A 19,647-nucleotide genomic window follows, 5' to 3' on the forward strand; every position below is an offset into this window, starting at 1 on the left:
GCACTGTGAGTGTGAGTGATGGCATGCTGTGCTGGAGTGAGCAGTACTGTGAGTGTGAGTGATGGCATGCTGTGCTGGAGTGAGCAGCACTGTGAGTGTGAGTGATGGCATGCTGTGCTGGAGTGAGCAGTACTCTGAGTGTGAGTGATGGATACTGTGCTGAGTAGTACTCTGAGCGTGAGTGATGGGCACTGTGCTGAAGTGAGAAGTACTCTGAGCAATGGATACTGTGCTGAGTACTACTGTGACTGAGTGATGACATGCTGTGCTGGAGTGAGCAGTACTCTGAGTGTGAGTGATGGCATGCTGTGCTGGAGTGAGCAGTACTCTGAGTGATGGCATGCTGTGCTGGAGTGAGCAGTACTGTGAGTGTGAGTGATGACATGCTGTGCTGGAGTGAGCAGTACTCTGAGTGTGAGTGATGGCATGCTGTGCTGGAGTGAGCAGTACTGTGAGTGTGAGTGATGGCATGCTGTGCTGGAGTGAGCAGTACTCTGAGTGATGGCATGCTGTGCTGGAGTGAGCAGTACTGTGAGTGTGAGTGATGGCATGCTGTGCTGGAGTCAGTAGTATTCTGAGCGTGAGTGATGGACACTGTGCTGGATTGAATAGTTCTCTGAGTGTGAGTGATGACATGCAATGCTGGAGGACAAGCTGGTTTTGCAGACAGCTCTGGGATTGGGTGGGGTGACTGGTTACATTGAAGTGGAGGGAGGGTTGGGGTGTGGTTATGGGGGTGGGGGCTAATTTTGGGCTCGGAGTTGGGAGGAGAAGACAAGAGTTTCAGGAAGTGAGAGATTAGCACTCAGGTAACTGAGACATAGTGTGCAGGTGTGATATGTATATACTGAATGTACAATGTATCGATATATAGTGACTGATAGTGTGCTCCTATTATATTTACTGATCTATATCTCTATATACTGTATGTACAATGTATCGATATATAGTGACTGATAGTGTGCTCCTATTATATTTACTGATCTATATCTCTATATACTGTATGTACAATGTATCGATATATAGTGACTGATAGTGTGCTCCTATTATATTTACTGATCTATATCTCTATATACTGTATGTACAATGTATCGATATATAGTGACTGATAGTGTGCTCCTATTATATTTACTGATCTATATCTATATATACTGTATGTACAATGTATCGATATATAGTGACTGATAGTGTGCTCCTATTATATTTACTGATCTATATCTATATATACTGTATGTACAATGTATCGATATATAGTGACTGATAGTGTGCTCCTATTATATTTACTGATCTATAACTCTATATAGTGACTGATAGTGTGCTCGTATTATATTTACTGATCTATATCTATATATACTGTATGTACAATGTATCGATATATAGTGACTGATAGTGTGCTCCTATTATATTTACTGATCTATATATACTGTATGTACAATGTATTGATATATAGTGACTGATAGTGTGCTCCTATTATATTTACTGATCTATATATACTGTATGTACAATGTATCGATATATAGTGACTGATAGTGTGCTCCTATTATATTTACTGATCTATATCTATATATACTGTATGTACAATGTATCGATATATAGTGACTGATAGTGTGCTCCTATTATATTTACTGATCTATATCTCTATATACTGTATGTACAATGTATCGATATATAGTGACTGATAGTGTGCTCCTATTATATTTACTGATCTATATCTCTATATACTGTATGTACAATGTATCGCTATATAGTGACTGATAGTGTGCTCCTATTATATTTACTGATCTATATCTCTATATACTGTATGTACAATGTATCGATGTATAGTGACTGATAGTGTGTTCCTATTATATTTACTGATCTATATCTATATATACTGTATGTACAATGTATCGATATATAGTGACTGATAGTGTGCTCGTATTATATTTACTGATCTATATCTCTATATACTGTATGTACAATGTATCGATATATAGTGACTGATAGTGTGCTCCTATTATATTTACTGATCTATATCTATATATACTGTATGTACAATGTATCGATATATAGTGACTGATAGTGTGCTCCTATTATATTTACTGATCTATATCTCTATATACTGTATGTACAATGTATCGATATATAGTGACTGATAGTGTGCTCCTATTATATTTACTGATCTATATCTCTATATACTGTATGTACAATGTATCGATATATAGTGACTGATAAATAGTGTGCTCCTATTATATTTACTGATCTATAACTATATATACTGTATGTACAATGTATCGATATATAGTGACTGATAGTGTGCTCCTATTATATTTACTGATCTATATCTCTATATACTGTATGTACAATGTATCGATATATAGTGACTGATAGTGTGCTCCTATTATATTTACTGATCTATATCGATATATACTGTATGTACAATGTATCGATGTATAGTGACTGATAGTGTGCTCCTATTATATTTACTGATCTATATCTCTATATACTGTATGTACAATGTATCGATGTATAGTGACTGATAGTGTGCTCCTATTATATTTACTGATCTATATCTCTATTTACTGTATGTACAATTTATCGATATATTGTGACTGATAGTGCGCTCCTTTTATATTTACTGATCTATATCTCTATATACTGTATGTACAATGTATATATATATAGTGACTGATAAATAGTGTGCTCCTATTATATTTACTGATCTATAACTCTATATACTGTATGTACAATGTATCGATATATAGTGACTGATAAATAGTGTGCTCCTATTATATTTACTGATCTATAACTATATATACTGTATGTACAATGTATCGATATATAGTGACTGATAGTGTGCTCCTATTATATTTACTGATCTATATCTCTATATACTGTATGTACAATGTATCGATATATAGTGACTGATAGTGTGCTCCTATTATATTTACTGATCTATATCGATATATACTGTATGTACAATGTATCGATGTATAGTGACTGATAGTGTGCTCCTATTATATTTACTGATCTATATCTCTATATACTGTATGTACAATGTATCGATGTATAGTGACTGATAGTGTGCTCCTATTATATTTACTGATCTATATCTATATATACTGTATGTACAATGTATCGATATATAGTGACTGATAGTGTGCTCCTATTATATTTACTGATCTATATCTATATATACTGTATGTACAATGTATCGATATATAGTGACTGATAGTGTGCTCCTATTATATTTACTGATCTATAACTCTATATACTGTATGTACAATGTATCGATATATAGTGACTGATAGTGTGCTCGTATTACATTTACTGATCTATATCTATATATACTGTATGTACAATGTATCGATATATAGTGACTGATAGTTTGCTCCTATTATATTTACTGATCTATATCTATATATACTGTATGTACAATGTATCGATATATAGTGACTGATAGTGTGCTCCTATTATATTTACTGATCTATATCTATATATAATGTATGTACAATGTATCGATATATAGTGACTGATAGTGTGCTCCTATTATATTTACTGATCTATATCTATATATACTGTATGTACAATGTATCGATATATAGTGACTGATAGTGTGCTCCTATTATATTTACTGATCTATATCGATATATATACTGTATGTACAATGTATCGATATATAGTGACTGATAGTGTGCTCCTATTATATTTACTGATCTATATCTCTATATACTGTATGTACAATGTATCGATATATAGTGACTGATAGTGTGCTCCTATTATATTTACTGATCTATATCTATATATACTGTATGTACAATGTATCGATATATAGTGACTGATAGTGTGCTCCTATTATATTTACTGATCTATATCTATATATAATGTATGTACAATGTATCGATATATAGTGACTGATAGTGTGCTCCTATTATATTTACTGATCTATATATACTGTATGTACAATGTATCGATATATAGTGACTGATAGTGTGCTCCTATTATATTTACTGATCTATATCGATATATACTGTATGTACAATGTATCGATATATAGTGACTGATAGTGTGCTCCTATTATATTTACTGATCTATATCTCTATATACTGTATGTACAATGTATCGATATATAGTGACTGATAGTGTGCTCCTATTATATTTACTGATCTATATCTATATATACTGTATGTACAATGTATCGATATATAGTGACTGATAGTGTGCTCCTATTATATTTACTGATCTATATATATACTGTATGTACAATGTATCGATATATAGTGACTGATAAATAGTGTGCTCGTATTATATTTACTGATCTATATCAATATATACTGTATGTACAATGTATCGACATATAGTGACAGTGTGCTCCTATTATATTTACTGATCTATATCTATATATATATACTGTATGTACAATGTATCGATGTATTGTGACTGATAGTGTGCTCCTATTATATTTACTGATGTATATCTCTATACATACAGTATATACAGATCATGGATAGCTATATAAACTGACTGACACACTGTGTAATGGATATCTATATAGACTGACTGACACACTGTGTAATGGATATCTATGTAGACTGACTGGCACACTGTGTAATGAATATCTATGTAGACTGACTGACACACTGTGTAATGGATATCTATGTAGACTGACTGACACACTGTGTAATGGATATCTATGTAGACTGACTGACACACTGTGTAATGGATATCTATGTAGACTGACTGACACACTGTGTAATGGATATCTATGTAGACTGACTGACACACTGTGTAATGGATATCTATATAGACTGACTGACACAGTGTGTAATGGATACCTATATAAACTGGCACACTGTGTAATGTATATCTTTATAGACTGACACACTGTTTAATGGATATCTATGTAGACTAACTGACACACTGTGTATTGGATATCTATGTAGACTGACTGACACCGTGTGTAATGTATATCTATATAGACTGACTGACACAGAGTGTAATGTAATGTAATGTATATCTATATAGACTGACTGGCACACAGTGTAATGGATAACTGTATAGCTCTGCGGAATCTATTGGGGCTTTAAAAATACCAGTAATAAATAAATATATAGACTGACTGACACAGTGTGTAATGGATACCTAAATAAACTAGCACACTGTGTAATGTATATCTTTATAGACTGACTGGTACACTGTGTAATGTATATCTATATAGACTGACACACTGTGTAATGTATATCTATATAGATTGGCTGGCACACTGTGTAATGGATATCTATCTAGACTGGCTGACACACTGTGTAATGGATATCTATCTAGACTGGCTGACACACTGTGTAATGGATATCTATCTAGACTGGCTGACACACTGTGTAATGGATATCTATATAGACTGGCTGACACACTGTGTAATGGATATCTATATAGACTGACTGACACGCTGTGTAATGGATATCTATATAGACTGACTGACACGCTGTGTAATGGATATCTATATAGACTGACTGACACGCTGTGTAATGGATATCTATATAGACTGACTGACACGCTGTGTAATGGATATCTATATAGACTGACACACTGTGTAATGAATATCTATATAGACTGACACACTGTGTAATGAATATCTATATAGACTGACACACTGTGTAATGGATATCTATATAGACTGACACACTGTGTAATGGATATCTATATAGACTGACACACTGTGTAATGAATATCTATATAGACTGACACACTGTGTAATGAATATCTATATAGACTGACACACTGTGTAATGGATATCTATATAGACTGACTGACACGCTGTGTAATGGATATCTATATAGACTGACTGACACGCTGTGTAATGGATATCTATATAGACTGACTGACACACTGTGTAATGAATATCTATATAGACTGACTGACACACTGTGTAATGAATATCTATATAGACTGACTGACACACTGTGTAATGAATATCTATATAGACTGACACACTGTGTAATGAATATCTATATAGACTGACACACTGTGTAATGAATATCTATATAGACTGACACACTGTGTAATGGATATCTATATAGACTGACACACTGTGTAATGGATATCTATATAGACTGACACACTGTGTAATGGATATCTATATAGACTGACACACTGTGTAATGAATATCTATATAGACTGACACACTGTGTAAAGGATATCTATATAGACTGACACACTGTGTAATGGATATCTATATAGACTGACACGCTGTGTAATGGATATCTATATAGACTGACTGACACGCTGTGTAATGGATATCTATATAGACTGACTGACACACTGTGTAATGGATATCTATATAGACTGACACACTGTGTAATGGATATCTATATAGACTGACACACTGTGTAATGGATATCTATATAGACTGACACACTGTGTAATGGATATCTATATAGACTGACACACTGTGTAATGGATATCTATATAGACTGACACACTGTGTAATGGATATCTATATAGACTGACACACTGTGTAATGGATATCTATATAGACTGACTGACACACTGTGTAATGGATATCTATATAGACTGACACGCTGTGTAATGGATATCTATATAGACTGACACACTGTGTAATGGATATCCATGTAGTGCTGCGGAATCTGTTTGCGCTTTATAAATACCAGTAATAAATATATAGACTGACTGACACAGTGTGTAATGTATATCTATATAGACTGACTGACACACTGTGTAATGTATATCTATATAGACTGACTGACACACTGTGTAATATATATCTATATAGACTGACACGCTGTGTAATGTATATCTATATAGACTGACTGACACGCTGTGTAATGTATATCTATATAGACTGACTGACACACTGTGTAAAATATATCTATATAGACTGACTGACACACTGTGTAAAATATATCTATATAGACTGACTGACACGCTGTGTAATGTATATCTATATAGACTGACTGACACACTGTGTAATATATATCTATATAGACTGACTGACACGCTGTGTAATGTATATCTATATAGACTGACTGACACGCTGTGTAATGGATATCTATATAGACTGACTGACACGCTGTGTAATGGATATCCATGTAGTGCTGCGGAATAGTACAGCACTACCAGTAATAAATATATAGACTGACTGACACAGTGTGTGATATATATCTATGAAAACTGGCACACTGTGTAATGGATAGCTATACTATATAGACAGACTGACTGACACAATGTGTAATAGATATTTATAAAAGATCAATATTTTTTGGTAAAACAGTGGAGTGTTTAGTGTTTATGCCCTTTACAAAAGACAAGCAGTTTATTCAGAGGTTATTGTATTGGTTGTATTAATAACACTATAACCCTTACTTTTACATTTATTTTATATATTGTGAATAATTTCGCAATTTTGTTTGCAGTTCGTGAATACTGTGGGGAGTACACTAAGGTGTGCATGTTTTTTGTTTATCCATGGCTCTCTAAATGCCATTCCACTGGTTAGCCTTGATTCATTAAATGTCATAACACTGTTTAGCCGTGGCTTTCTAAATGCCATACTACTGGGAAGCTGTGTCTCTGAATAGGATACCACTTTTTATGCATTGCTTTTTGGTTGTCATACCACTGTTTAGACATGCCTCTTTGGTTGTCATAACACTGGGAATCTGTGGCTCTCTGAATGCCACACCACTGATAATCCGTGGCTCTCTGAATGCCATATCACTGGTAATCCGTGGCTCTCTAAATGCCATACCACTGGGAATCCATGGCTCTCTGAATGCCATTCCACTGGGAATCCATGGCTCTCTGAATGCCATTCCACTGGGAATCCATGGCTCTCTGAATGCCATTCCACTGGGAATCTGTGGCTCTCTGAATGCCATACGACTGGGAATATGTGGCTCTCTAAATGCCATCCCACGGGGAATCCATGGCTCTCTGAATGCCATACCACTGGGAATCTGTTGGCTCTCTGAATGCCATACCACTGGTAATCTGTGGCTCTTTGATTGCCATTCCACTGGTAATCTGTGGCTCTCTGAATGCCATCCAACTGGGAATCCGTGGCTCTCTGAATGCCATCCCACTGGGAATCCGTGGCTCTCTGAATGCCATCCCACTGGGAATCCATGGCTCTCTGAATGCCATACCACTGGGAATCCGTGGCTCTCTGAATGCCATCCCACTGGGAATCCGTGGCTCTCTAACTGCCATTCCACTGGGAATCAGTGGCTCTCTAAATGCCATCCCACTGGGAATCTGTGGCTCTCTGAATGCCATCTCACTGGGCATCAGTGGCTCTCTAAATGCCATCCCACTGGGAATCCATGGCTCTCTGAATGCCATCCCACTGGGAATCCGTGGCTCTCTGAATGCCATCCCACTGGGAATCCGTGGCTTTCTAAATGCCATCCCACTGGGAATCTGTGGCTTTCTAAATGCCATCCCACTGGGAATCTGTGGCTTTCTAAATGCCATCCCACTGGGAATCCATGGCTCTCTGAATGCCATCCCACTGGGAATCCATGGATCTCTAAATGCCATCCCACTGGGAATCCGTGGCTCTCTGAATGCCATCCCACTGGGAATCCGTGGCTCTCTGAATGCCATCCCACTGGGGATTAGTGGCTCTCTAAATGCCATCCCACTGGGAATCCGTGGCTCTCTGAATGCCATCCCACTGGGAATCACTGGCTCTCTGAATGCCATCCCACTGGGAATCCATGGCCCTCTGAATGCCATCCCACTGGGAATCAGTGGCTCTCTGAATGCCATCCCACTGGGAATCAGTGGCTCTCTGAATGCCATCCCACTGGGAATCCATGGCCCTCTGAATGCCATCCCACTGGGAATCAGTGGCTCTCTGAATGCCATCCCACTGGGAATCAGTGGCTCTCTGAATGCCATCCCACTGGGAATCAGTGGCTCTCTGAATGCCATCCCACTGGGAATCAGTGGCTCTCTGAATGCCATCCCACTGGGAATCAGTGGCTCTCTGAATGCCATCCCACTGGGAATCAGTGGCTCTCTGAATGCCATCCCACTGGGAATCCATGGCCCTCTGAATGCCATCCCACTGGGAATCCATGGCCCTCTGAATGCCATCCCACTGGGAATCCGTGGCCCTCTGAATGCCATCCCACTGGGAATCCATGGCCCTCTGAATGCCATCCCACTGGGAATCAGTGGCTCTCTGAATGCCATCCCACTGGGAATCAGTGGCCCTCTGAATGCCATCCCACTGGGAATCCGTGGCTCTCTGAATGCCATCCCACTGGGAATCCATGGCCCTCTGAATGCCATCCCACTGGGAATCCATGGCCCTCTGAATGCCATCCCACTGGGAATCAGTGGCCCTCTGAATGCCATCCCACTGGGAATCCATGGCCCTCTGAATGCCATCCCACTGGGAATCCGTGGCTCTCTGAATGTGGTAACACTGGAAGACGGTATTACTCCAAGTCTCTGTATGATCAATAATAATCGTTTTGGTGTATGTAGTGTCTGTTTAAATACTGGTCGAACTAGTTTCTCAGAATCATGCTAGGGTTTATTCAATAAACCTTGAAATGTAGTAAATAAATAAACGGAATTGTCATCTTCACTCTAAAATAACCCACCTATGACTGTAGCTATTTTGGAGAATGTATTTATTTATTTTTTGGCCTAAATGCTGTTTTTTTTTTTTTTTCGTTTCACTGCATTTCACCATTTAGTAAATAAATCCAACAATCTGCTTTAAAGGGCCACTCCTAGCACCATAACCACAACGGCCCGCTCTTCTAGTTATGGTGCCTACAGTGCCTTGGCTCAGGTAAGTAGTCACCCTCCCTCCTCTCTAGCCAGAAGCTCTCTACATTGAGCTAGCCCTCTCAGCCAGTGTGCTTGCCCGAGGCTGCAGGGCTTAGCTCATTGGCTGAGATTGATCAGCTGACATTCTCAACCAATGAGCTGACCCTAGATCTGAAGCAGAGGAGGTGACGGCTGCCTGGTGGACCCAGTTAACGTATTCACCCATTCTCAAACTGTTTGAGTACTTACCCTGAGGGGGTCCAGGACACTCCTATCACCATAACCACTAATGCACTCTACAGTGGTTATGGTGCTATGAGTGTTCCTTTAAAGCATACAAGCTGAAGCCGTTTGTAAAATGGTCAGATATAGAATTTATAATCCAATAATCAACTGTGCGCCCCCTGGATATATTACATGTTAGTATAACTCAGTGTTATTTCTTATAAGCGAGAATGGGGAAGTACCTTTTAATGTCGTCACACTGTGATTTATTTGTGGTTTGAGTTGCAATGCGTGTGAGGATTGCTGCAATATTTATTAATACATGTTTATTCTCATTTGCTAATTAATGCTATTGGTTGCTGTCCTGTTTATTGCAGAGGATATAACTGTATTATTACACTCTGGGTCGCTATGTCTTTAGGAGTGAAATCCGCTCTAGTTTGGCGGATTAATTTGCTTGAATTTGCTTGACCACCCTCCTCCCCCACCCACCCAAATAAAATGATATTTAGAGACATTAAATAAACGTAGTCTTGTCCGTTTTAATGATCAGTTTGTGGTCTTACTGATGTGTATTGTCCACGATTTGCTGTATAGAAAGTAAAGGTGGGATTGTATTTTCTAAGTAACTACCGCGCATGTGTGAGCTGCATTATGTTTGCACACAGCTGGGATGTGTGCACAAGTGTGCGTGTGTAAATATACTTCCAGGATGAGAGAGCTGTAACGTAAGATCTCACTGCATCGCTGGTCTGCCTGCCAAATAGAGAAAGCTGTAATGTCCTGCTTGTAGCATTTAAAGGTGCAATCCAAGCACCATAGCAACTAGTGTGTGCTGTAGTGGTTATGGTTCCAATAATGCCTTAAGGCACTCCCAATGTAAACAGCTTGCTACAGTTTGAGTATCTACCTGGGGTCCACCGACGCCTGTTTCAGGTGCCATGAGAGCTGGTAGCTCCTACTAGGAGTTTTTCTTAGCTCTCCTGCACTGCGATCAGCTGACTCCTCTCTCACTAAGCCAGGCTAGCTAAGAGCAAACTTCAGGCTAAAGTGGAGGCTGAGACTGGCACCCGGGTGTACGCAAGTAAGAAGTCGAACCATTACCAAATGATGGCTGGTTACATTGGAAACGACAGCGTGCTGTGGTGGTTATGGTGCTTGAAGTGTTCCTTTAAACTGCTAAGTAGAGAGAGATGTAATAGAGGATGTCAATATGTTTATTATCAATATACATTACGGTATGTTCACATATACATTATGTTCACGACTTGTATTGACCTCAGATTACCACGGGCTGTTGTGGTTATGGTGATAGATTGTCCCCTGAAGGTCACGTGGACTACACATTTGAACATTCATGGAATCTCTTTTCACCCGATGAAATGTTTTTGTTTTGTTGCCGCTCAACAAACCTCATTTGGCATGTCTGTCCGCAAACATATCAATTATTCAAGCAAACATCGTAGGTGGAGCACTCTAGAAAAATGTTAGATTACACACCCCGGAGTGCGTTTACAGTGTGATACACGCAAGATCCACTGAATTGCAAGGAATTTCCAATGTACTGTTTATACTCTTTAATAAAGGCGATCACAGCCAGCGCAGGTTTATAGGGCTGAGGATCATGTGAGTGATGGTCTGTTTGAATGGTACATGTCAGGGTACCTACAACTTAAACATTTTTTTTTAAAGAGCATACAGTCTGTGTATACATTGTCAACACATTTATGGCAAATGTATAGGTTGGAAGAAAAAAAACTATTTAAATAGTTCTTTCTTCCACCTGTCAATCAATTCTTAGGCATAGACTCTACAGCTGTGCCGAAGAATTGACCCACAGGCCGTCCTTTTCCTCTCCACAGTGCATGCACGGTGGTTGCTGCTATCGCTGGTTAGGGAGTTTGGGAATGGATAAATTATGTTATGGAGGCAAGGTGAGTTACACAGGAGAGTAACTCTCAAAGAGCTGAAGACATGGTCACTCTGGGGCAGAGTGTAAGGTAAGTGAAAATCTATGCATTTGGTGGGGGCTCATGCTATAGTGAATCTGTCATAACATCACGTAATTATACTAGTCACCGTTATTCAATAAAGGAAAATATGTCAAATACAAAGTGAATTTATTTTTTTGAGACCAAGATAGATGAATTGGAAATAGTCTATAGTCAACTGGATGGATTTTCATTATCATAATACAGAACATGTTCATTATCAGTGTATAGATACTCAGTATTATTATACAGAGCGGTGTGTTCATTATCAGTGTATAGATACTCAGCATTATTATACAGAGCGGTGTGTTCATTATCAGTGTATAGATACTCCGTATCATTATACAGAGCAGTGTGTTCATTATCAGTGTATAGATACTCAGTATTATTATTCAGTGCGGTGTGTTCATTATTAGTGTATAGATACTCAGTATCATTATACACAGCGTTGTTTTCATTATCAGTGTATAGATACTCAGTATCATTATACAGGGCAGTGTGTTCATTATCAGTGTATAGATACTCAGTATGATTATACAGGGCGGTGTGTTCATTATCAGTGTATAGATACTCAGTATTATTATACAGAGCGGCGTGTTCATTATCAGTGTATAAATACTCAGTATCATTATACAGAGCAGCGTGTTCATTATCAGTGTATAGATACTCAGTATTATTATACAGAGCGGTGTGTTCATTATCAGTGTATAGATACTCAGTATTATTATACAGAGCGGTGTGTTCATTATCAGTGTATAGATACTCAGTATGATTATACAGAGCTGCGTGTTTATTATCAGTGTATAGATACTCCGTATCATTATACAGAGCGGGGTGTTCATTATCAGTGTATAGATACTCATTATCATTATACAGAGCTGCGTGTTCATTATCAGTGTATAGATACTCAGTATCATTATACAGAGCGGGGTGTTCATTATCAGTGTATACATACTCAGTATTATTATACAGAGCGGTGTGTTCATTATCAGTGTATAGATACTCAGTATTATTATACAGAGCGGTGGGTTCATTATCAGCGTATAGATACTCAGTATCATTATACAGAGCGGCGTGTTCATTATCAGTGTATAGATACTCAGTACCATTATACAGAGCGGCGTGTTCATTATCAGTGTATAGATACTCAGTACCATTATACAGAGAAGTCAATGTATAAGATACTCAATATAATAACATGGGGCTTTGTGCCCATTGTTGTAGATACTCAGTACTATTGTATGTGCTATGTTAGACTGGCACTCTCAGTCCACCTCCCTCCTTTGCTTTGCCGTCTCTCACAATAGGCGTTGCTGTAATTCTGGGATGGATTGTGGAGGGAGAGGCGGAAACTGAGATCACAGGACAGGCATCAATGCTGGGAAAGCCGTGAGTTGTGCGGTTTGGATGGAGCTGCAGTGACAGAGCTGTGTGTAGGGTCAGTGCTGGAATAGCAGAGAGAGCTGTGTGTAGGGTCAGTGCTGGAATAGCAGGGAGAGCTGTGTGCAGGGTCAGTGCTGGAATAGCAGGGAGAGCTGTGTGCAGGGTCAGTGATGGAATAGCAGGGAGAGCTGTGTGCAGGGTCAGTGCTGGAACAGCAGAGAGAGCTGTGTGCAGGGTCAGCGCTGGAATAGCAGGGAGAGCTGTGTGCAGGGTCAGTGCTGGAATAGCAGAGAGAGCTGTGTGCAGGGTCAGCGCTGGAATAGCAGAGAGAGCTGTGTGCAGGGTCAGCGCTGGAATAGCAGAGAGAGCTGGGTGCAGGGTCAGTGATGGAATAGCAGGGAGAGCTGTGTGCAGGGTCAGTGCTGGAATAGCAGGGAGAGCTGTGTGCAGGGTCAGTGCTGGAATAGCAGAGAGAGCTGTGTGTAGGCTCAGTGCTGGAATAGCAGGGAGAGCTGTGTGCAGGGTCAGTGCTGGAATAGCAGGGAGAGCTGTGTGCAGGGTCAGTGATGGAATAGCAGGGAGAGCTGTGTGCAGGGTCAGTGCTGGAACAGCAGAGAGAGCTGTGTGCAGGGTCAGCGCTGGAATAGCAGGGAGAGCTGTGTGCAGGGTCAGTGCTGGAATAGCAGAGAGAGCTGTGTGCAGGGTCAGCGCTGGAATAGCAGAGAGAGCTGTGTGCAGGGTCAGTGCTGGAATAGCAGAGAGAGCTGGGTGCAGGGTCAGTGATGGAATAGCAGGGAGAGCTGTGTGCAGGGTCAGTGATGGAATAGCAGAGAGAGCTGTGTGCAGGGTCAGTGCTGGAATAGCAGGGAGAGCTTGTGCAGGGTCAGTCTTGGAATAGCAGAGAGAGCTGTGTGCAGGGTCAGTGCTGGAATAGCAGAGAGAGCTGGGTGCAGGGTCAGCGCTGGAATAGCAGAGAGAGCTGTGTGCAGGGTCAGTGATGGAATAGCAGGGAGAGCTGTGTGCAGGGTCAGTGCTGGAATAGCAGGGAGAGCTTGTGCAGGGTCAGTCTTGGAATAGCAGAGAGAGCTGTGTGCAGGGTCAGTGCTGGAATAGCAGGGAGAGCTGTGTGCAGGGTCAGCGCTAGAATAGCAGAGAGAGCTGTGTGCAGGGTCAGCGCTAGAATAGCAGAGAGAGCTGTGTGCAGGGTCAGTAATGGAATAGCAGAGAGAGCTGTGTGCAGGGTCAGTAATGGAATAGCAGAGAGACCTGTGTGCAGGGTCAGTGATGGAATAGCAGAGAGAGCTGTGTGCAGGGTCAGTGATGGAATAGCAGAGAGAGCTGTGTGCAGGGTCAGCGCTGGAATAGCAGAGAGAGCTGTGTGCAGGGTCAGTGCTGGAATAGCAGAGAGAGCTGTGTGCAGGGTCAGCGCTGGAATAGCAGAGAGAGCTGTGTGCAGGGTCAGTGATGGAATAGCAGAGAGAGCTGTGTGCAGGGTCAGTGATGGAATAGCAGAGAGAGCTGTGTGCAGGGTCAGTGATGGAATAGCAGAGAGAGCTGTGTGCAGGGTCAGCGCTGGAATAGAAGAGAGACCTGTGTGCAGGGTCAGTGATGGAATAGCAGAGAGAGCTGTGTGCAGGGTCAGCGCTGGAATAGCAGAGAGAGCTGTGTGCAGGGTCAGTGATGGAATAGCAGGGAGAGCTGTGTGCATGGTCAGCGCTGGAATAGCAGGGAGAGCTGTGTGCAGGGTCAGTGCTGGAATAGCAGAGAGAGCTGTGTGCAGGGTCAGCGCTGGAATAGCAGTGAGAGCTGTGTGCAGGGTCAGTGCTGGAATAGCAGAGAGAGCTGTGTGCAGGGTCAGTGCTGGAATAGCAGAGAGAGCTGGGTGCAGGGTCAGCGCTGGAATAGCAGAGAGAGCTGTGTGCAGGGTCAGTGCTGGAATAGCAGGGAGAGCTTGTGCAGGGTCAGTCTTGGAATAGCAGGGAGAGCTTGTGCAGGGTCAGTCTTGGAATAGCAGGGAGAGCTGTGTGCAGGGTCAGCACTGGAATAGCAGAGAGAGCTGTGTGCAGGGTCAGTGCTGGAATAGCAGGGAGAGCTGTGTGCAGGGTCAGCGCTAGAATAGCAGAGAGAGCTGTGTGCAGGGTCAGTGATGGAATAGCAGAGAGAGCTGTGTGCAGGGTCAGTGATGGAATAGCAGAGAGAGCTGTGTGCAGGGTCAGTAATGGAATAGCAGAGAGAGCTGTGTGCAGGGTCAGTAATGGAATAGCAGAGAGAGCTGTGTGCAGGGTCAGCGCTGGAATAGCAGAGAGAGCTGTGTGCAGGGTCAGTGATGGAATAGCAGAGAGAGCTGTGTGCAGGGTCAGCGCTGGAATAGCAGAGAGAGCTGTGTGCAGGGTCAGTGCTGGAATAGCAGAGAGAGCTGTGTGCAGGGTCAGCGCTGGAATAGCAGAGAGAGCTGTGTGCAGGGTCAGTGATGGAATAGCAGAGAGAGCTGTGTGCAGGGTCAGTGATGGAATAGCAGAGAGAGCTGTGTGCAGGGTCAGCGCTGGAATAGCAGAGAGACCTGTGTGCAGGGTCAGTGATGGAATAGCAGAGAGAGCTGTGTGCAGGGTCAGCGCTGGAATAGCAGAGAGAGCTGTGTGCAGGGTCAGTGATGGAATAGCAGGGAGAGCTGTGTGCATGGTCAGCGCTGGAATAGCAGGGAGAGCTGTGTGCAGGGTCAGTGCTGGAATAGCAGAGAGAGCTGTGTGCAGGGTCAGCGCTGGAATAGCAGTGAGAGCTGTGTGCAGGGTCAGTGCTGGAATAGCAGGGAGAGCTGTGTGCAGGGTCAGTGCTGGAATAGCAGAGAGAGCTGTGTGCAGGGTCAGCGCTGGAATAGCAGTGAGAGCTGTGTGCAGGGTCAGTGCTGGAATAGCAGGGAGAGCTGTGTGCAGGGTCAGTGCTGGAATAGCAGAGAGAGCTGTGTGCAGGGTCAGTGCTGGAATAGCAGAGAGAGCTGTGTGCAGGGTCAGCGCTGGAATAGCAGAGAGACCTGTGTGCAGGGTCAGTGCTGGAATAGCAGAGAGAGCTGTGTGCAGGGTCAGTGCTGGAATAGCAGAGAGAGCTGTGTGCAGGGTCAGCGCTGGAATAGCAGAGAGAGCTGTGTGCAGGGTCAGATCTGGAATAGCAGGGAGAGCTGTGTGCAGGGTCAGTGCTGGAATAGCAGGGAGAGCTGTGTGCAGGGTCAGTGCTGGAATAGCAGGGAGAGCTGTGTGCAGGGTCAGTGCTGGAATAGCAGGGAGAGCTGTGTGCAGGGTCAGTGCTGGAACAGCAGAGAGAGCTGTGTGCAGGGTCAGCGCTGGAATAGCAGAGAGAGCTGTGTGCAGGGTCAGTGCTGGAATAGCAGAGAGAGCTGTGTGCAGGGTCAGCGCTGGAATAGCAGAGAGAGCTGTGTGCAGGGTCAGTGCTGGAATAGCAGAGAGAGCTGGGTGCAGGGTCAGTGATGGAATAGCAGGGAGAGCTGTGTGCAGGGTCAGCGCTGGAATAGCAGAGAGAGCTGTGTGCAGGGTCAGTGATGGAATAGCAGAGAGAGCTGTGTGCAGGGTCAGTGCTGGAATAGCAGGGAGAGCTTGTGCAGGGTCAGTCTTGGAATAGCAGGGAGAGCTGTGTGCAGGGTCAGCGCTGGAATAGCAGAGAGAGCTGTGTGCAGGGTCAGTGCTGGAATAGCAGGGAGAGCTGTGTGCAGGGTCAGTGCTGGAATAGCAGAGAGAGCTGTGTGCAGGGTCAGTGCTGGAATAGCAGGGAGAGCTGTGTGCAGGGTCAGTGCTGGAATAGCAGGGAGAGCTGTGTGCAGGGTCAGTGCTGGAATAGCAGAGAGAGCTGTGTGCAGGGTCAGCGCTGGAATAGCAGGGAGAGCTGGGTGCAGGGTCAGTGATGGAATAGCAGAGAGAGCTGTGTGCAGGGTCAGTGATGGAATAGCAGGGAGAGCTGTGTGCAGGGTCAGCGCTGGAATAGCAGAGAGAGCTGTGTGCAGGGTCAGTGCTGGAATAGCAGGGAGAGCTGTGTGCAGGGTCAGCGCTGGAATAGCAGAGAGAGCTGTGTGCAGGGTCAGTGATGGAATAGCAGAGAGAGCTGTGTGCAGGGTCAGTGCTGGAATAGCAAGGAGAGCTGTGTGCAGGGTCAGTGCTGGAATAGCAGGGAGAGCTGTGTGCAGGGTCAGTGATGGAATAGCAGGGAGAGCTGTGTGCAGGGTCAGTGATGGAATAGCAGGGAGAGCTGTGTGCAGGGTGAGTGATGGAATAGCAGAGAGAGCTGTGTGCAGGGTCAGTGCTGGAATAGCAGGGAGAGCTGTGTGCAGGGTCAGTGATGGAATAGCAGAGAGAGCTGTGTGCAGGGTCAGTGCTGGAATAGCAGGGAGAGCTGTGTGTAGGGTCAGTGATGGAATAGCAGAGAGAGCTGTGGGCAGGGTCAGTGCTGGAATAGCAGGGAGAGCTGTGTGCAGGGTCAGCGCTGGAATAGCAGAGAGAGCTGTGTGCAGGGTCAGTGCTGGAATAGCAGGGAGAGCTGTGTGCAGGGTCAGTGCTGGAATAGCAGGGAGAGCTGTGTGCAGGGTCAGTGCTGGAATAGCAGGGAGAGCTGTGTGCAGGGTCAGTGCTGGAATAGCAGGGAGAGCTGTGTGCAGGGTCAGTGATGGAATAGCAGAGAGAGCTGTGTGCAGGGTCAGCACTGGAATAGCAGAGAGAGCTGTGTACAGGGTCAGTGATGGAATAGCAGAGAGAGCTGGGTGCAGGGTCAGTGATGGAAAAGCAGAGAAAGCTACATGGCACACTGTGCAGTCAGAGCAGGATACAGCGAACGTGCTAACTGTTGATGCCTGAAGTGGAGGTAGATAGAGGTCGGTAAGCTGTGAGTGGAGGTAGATACAGGATGGTAAGTTGTAAGTGGAGGTAGATACAGGTCGGTAAGCTGTGAGTGGAGGTAGATACAAGTCGGTAAGCTGTGAGTGGAGGTAGATACAGGTCGGTAAGCTGTGAGTGGAGGTAGATACAGGATGGTAAGTTGTAAGTGGAGGTAGATACAGGTCGGTAAGCTGTGAGTGGAGGTAGATACAGGTCGGTAAGCTGTGAGTGGAGGTAGATACAGGTCGGTGAGCTGTGAGTGGAGGTAGATACAGGTCGGTAAGCTGTGAGTGGAGGTAGATACAAGTCGGTAAGCTGTGAGTGGAGGTAGATACAGGTCGGTAAGCTGTGAGTGGAGGTAGATACAGGTCGGTGAGCTGTGAGTGGAGGTAGATACAGGTCGGTGAGCTGTGAGTGGAGGTAGATTTCAAGCTGTGAGTGGAGTTAGATGGCAAGCTGTGAGTGGAGGTAGATACAGGAATGAAAGGTAGTGGATATTATATAAAGGTAGTGGATATTATATAAATATATTTGCCATGTTATGTGCATACCTTCATCTCATGCTTCTTTTTATGTTATACTATTAGTCAGTGGGATACAGCACCGAGTACACTAACAATCGCACAGAGTACAATAACAATCACGCAGGAATACAGCATTGTTTAAACTAATAATCACACTGACAAAGATACGGCACAATATATATTATATTATGTAATATACATTGTGTGATGGGCAAATAATGTGATGGGCCGTATAGGAAGCGTACAAAGAATAGCATAGTATAGGGAGAGATAAGTCGGTTGAGGTGTGCTGGAACCGACTTCGCGATAGGCCTGTAATAAAAGAGGGCCCACCCATGAGGTGTAATTAAAAGTATAGATAGAGGGAGTGGAGGGTGGGGACATGCGAATCGCTAAAAGCACGTACGGGACGGAAGAAGGTGAGTAGGGGGGGGTTTAAGAAGGGTAACATGCCCTTCCCACAACTGCAGGCCAAGCCTTAGCAGTTATATATTATACTGATCGAAGCACTATTACACTAATCGTCACATAGACAAACTAAGAATTACACAGACTGACAGAAGCACAATAACAATCACAGACAGGCAGTGACAGAGGACAATGTCTCGCACAGAGTACACCAATAGTGACACAAATGCAGCACAGTCATAGAGGTACAGCATGGGGTAAACTAATAATTACACAGACAGAGGTACAGCACAATATATACCAACACAATGCATACTAATAATCATGCATTCAGAGGTACAGCACAGTGTACCCTGATAGATAGATAAACCGAGGTACAGCACAGTCCACTATTCATTCACAAAATCTTGAATTGTGGAAGAGGTTTGTTAAGTTTGGGCCAAAAATAGAGCATTTGCTAAG

General features: G+C 43.1%; 1 protein-coding gene across 3 annotated transcripts in view; it reads left to right on the forward strand.

Moving 5' to 3' along the window:
* The first annotated feature begins 760 nt into the window (after positions 1 to 760).
* Positions 761 to 19,647, forward strand: part of PLD2 (phospholipase D2) — a 106,800-nt gene continuing 87,913 nt past the window's right edge. The window contains exon 1 of one of the 3 annotated variants that reach the window (XM_063449732.1): positions 761 to 809. The gene's annotated coding sequence lies outside the window, so the exon portion shown is untranslated. Of the gene's footprint in view, positions 810 to 13,342; positions 13,435 to 19,647 lie in introns of those variants that run through there. The other 2 variants (XM_063449734.1, XM_063449733.1) reach the window with 2 other exon arrangements.

The sequence above is a fragment of the Pelobates fuscus genome, chromosome 3 (assembly GCF_036172605.1).
Source record: "Pelobates fuscus isolate aPelFus1 chromosome 3, aPelFus1.pri, whole genome shotgun sequence".
Taxonomy (NCBI): Eukaryota; Metazoa; Chordata; class Amphibia; order Anura; family Pelobatidae; genus Pelobates; species Pelobates fuscus.